Here is a 3,280-nt window from a genome sequence, read left to right as displayed (position 1 = left end):
AGGAATGCCAAGATGTTTCATTTTGAATCTTTCTAAATAAAACCTTGTCTCAAGATTTTTTGTTTAAAAACTAACCTAAGTTAACAGAAAAAAAAAGGGTAAAGAAAACAGATTTTGATTTCAGCCAGAAAATAATAACTCTTGGAAAACAGCCCTTATCCTAATAAAATTAAGACCTCTGTTTGCGGTCTTAACTTTAAGGGTGAATTTGGCTATTTATGTGAAGTTCCAAACTGGAGAAATGCCCTCAAAATGTATAGTTGAAAAGGTTAATAAGTCAAAAATGAAACAAAACAGTTTGTTCAGTAGTTGCAAAAGAAGTGTTTCAGGTTGGCATGACACTTTTTTTTTTTAGTTTGCAAAAACACCTAAAAAAAGGTGTTACAATGCTAATGGCCTATTCTTTATTAGGTATTTTGACTAAAGATTCACAATTATATATAATAATTGATGGAAGGTCTGTGTATGTATTTAATTCATTGAGTTTACTTTGAACCATAATTTTCATTCTTCTCACCCCTGCCCGCCCGCCCATAAAATCTCAGGTGTCCTAAAAGGGTAAGAGGAAAAAAAAAGAAAAAAGCAAAACCAAATCATAGACATAGTGACATAAGGTTTGACATTCAAACTTGATCATTAGGTTTTGAAACTGTATTCTTTGTTAGCTGATCATATGAGCATGGCTAGAGAAAACTTCCAATGTACGATCAGGAGCAGAGAAAAGGAAGGCCATTTAATATCTATTTTATTTAAACTAATTTTCTTTTCCATTTTTTAAGTAGCAAAGGATAGGAAGTGGGAATTGAAGGGGAGTTTTGGGGGGAGGAGGGGTGCTTATTTAAGTTCCTTTTTATGTCACATTTTAAGTTTCCAGTCTTAATTCACACAAGTCTTTGAAATGGGGAAAAACAACAGCTAAAGGCAGTTAACAAAGACAAAGTACTTCATAATATCTAGACTCATAATTAGTGTTTTGAGTTTGTAGGTAAGACAAAGAACTTACATGTCAAACTTTACATTTAAGTTTTTTCTTAGGAATACTTCCACTCCTACCATGTTTTATTGCAGAAAATGTATCTCAGACGCTATGTTTTTCAGTTTCATGCTCAGGAAAATAAAAACTGGAAGACAACTGATTCTGAAACATGTTCTATAAAAAGAGTTTCCTTCAAAGGAGAAGTAGTAGTTATGACTTTCAGAAAGCAATGGCAAGTTATTTTTAAAACAGTCTCACTTTATTTCATTCTGAGTAAGGACAAGATATGTTCCAGATATCACTTCTTTTTTTTTTCCCCTTTCATCTTAAGGACAGAGGCATGACTTTGCAGCTCAATGGGGCTTTCTTTTGAGGTTTAGTTCTCCTTTAATCTGGATATTTTGTAGTCATTTTTATCTAGTGAATCAGGGTTGCATTAAAAGAATCGAGCAAACAGCAGTCCTAATAACTTAAGGACATTTTCCAAGGGTTATTATTTTCTGGCTGCAATCAAAATCTATTTCCATAGATAGCATTTAGAGAGCAACCAAGAAGTATTTTACTCACTCATTAAGTATTATAATCTGCTTGCAGATGCAGGACTCCAAAGTGCAGACTGATCGGGATTCCTAGCCATAGTTATCCTGCCTATTTTATTCTGTTTCAACCTTCTAAATTAGCAAAACAACAGGTTGGACAAACGTTTACCAAGGTATTCTTCAGTTCTAAAGGATGGAAAGAAAGTGTTTTCTTCCTCTATGCCAGTGGGTCCCACCCTTTTAGACACAAGGTACTCCTTCTTAGATGTAAGGCACCCTCAGAAAATGCCAGTTCTTTCCACTCAGCTTTTGATTACAGAAAAATAATAGAGCAATTCTTCTCTTGCAAGGAACTCAGAACGACCACAAGAAGTCAGAATGTTTTTGACGCTATGAATTCCTCTTTGAAATACCTTGGTTTATCCTGTGTATCATGTGGAAGTGTTAATATTGAGTGGCATTCTCTCACACTCTTAAAAGGATCTCACAGCACCTTCAAGGGCCCCAGCACCTTTGTTGAAAAGCACTACTCTAGCTGCTGATTTCAGGGGGAAGAGTAGAGGTGTAAAAACTCCTGGTCTTGGAAAAAAATATATGTCCTTATAAATCTGTTTTTCTGCTGATACTGAGAAGAGTTCCTAGTATGAGGCAGTTATCTGAATTACTATGATTATATGTAACTGTCTATAATAGCAAGCTGGGAATGTTATCTTTTCACAGAGACAGTGTATCTAGAAAGTGTATCTCAAATTCTTTAATAAATATATATTTCTGCTGTACCAATGATATTTTTAAAGAAGCAGATAAGTTTCCATAACCACAGGAGGGGGGCAGGGGGGAGCAATAGACTTTTATTCCTGTACCACAGCATGGGTGGGTCTGATGAAAAGCCTTGTAGTAAGTTTTTTTCTGAGCCTATTTGTTAGCGTGTAGCGCCAAAGTTCAGGAAAGAGAATATCAGCCAGGTCTCAAAACTCACAAGCCGAGTCGGGTATTATATCTTATTATAGCCAGCTAGCAAATGTTTATGCAGATGGGAAGAGAGCGAAAGAACAGGAGACCTTTTCAAGATGGAAACAAGTGAACTTCTCCAGTCCTGGGAAATTACATGAAGCGTGGTTAGAAGAGAGAGCGAAGGAGGGGAGATTCCCCTTGCTCTTTTCCTTGTATAACCCCTCTTTGCCGATCTTAGATCGGTGAGCGCCTATAGTCTATGGCCCGAAATCAGCAGCACAATGCTTCTCCCTTGACCTGCCGCCCCATGGGACCCCTTACCCTGGTAGCTCTTTGCTCCATCATACTAGCCTTCCCCAGCTTTCCAGAGGTCCCATCCTCAGCGCACAAATGGGAGACCGGGCCCCTGGGGCATTCTGCTGCATCCTACAAACTGGCTCAGGGGACCCGGCTTAGCCTGGCACGGGAGGGGGCTGCTAGCAAGCACGCCTTGGGGGGCTCCTAGGCAAGCAGGGCTGCGAGGGACCACACAGGGTCATCTCGTCCTGCCTCTGCTCAAGGGAGGATGATCCCGGGCTCCTCCACCTCAGCCGAGCCTGTGCCCCGCAGCTCCTAGAGGCTCCCAAGCAGGGAGAGTCCCGCGCTGCCCGAGGCAGCCTGCTGCAAGCCGTCACGCCCTGCCCTACCCTACCCCTAGCCCTGTCTGCCCCCCCCTCCCCCTAGCCCTGTCCCCACCCGCAGCCTGCCTGTAAAGCACTTGAAGCCCGGCAGTGAGTCCCGCAGCCGCCTCTTACCTTGTGCCCGGCGCCGC

General features: G+C 41.1%; 1 protein-coding gene across 1 annotated transcript in view; it reads right to left on the bottom strand.

The window, feature by feature from the left end:
- IL18R1 (interleukin 18 receptor 1) overlaps positions 1 to 3,280 on the bottom strand; it is a 38,973-nt gene extending 35,693 nt beyond the window's left edge. The window contains exon 1 of the mRNA XM_025213186.1: positions 3,264 to 3,280. The gene's annotated coding sequence lies outside the window, so the exon portion shown is untranslated. The remainder of the gene's footprint in view (positions 1 to 3,263) is intronic.

Source organism: Alligator sinensis, unplaced genomic scaffold (genome assembly GCF_000455745.1).
Source record: "Alligator sinensis unplaced genomic scaffold, ASM45574v1 scaffold680_1, whole genome shotgun sequence".
NCBI lineage: Eukaryota > Metazoa > Chordata > Crocodylia > Alligatoridae > Alligator > Alligator sinensis.
This window is presented reverse-complemented; position numbering and strand designations above follow the sequence as displayed.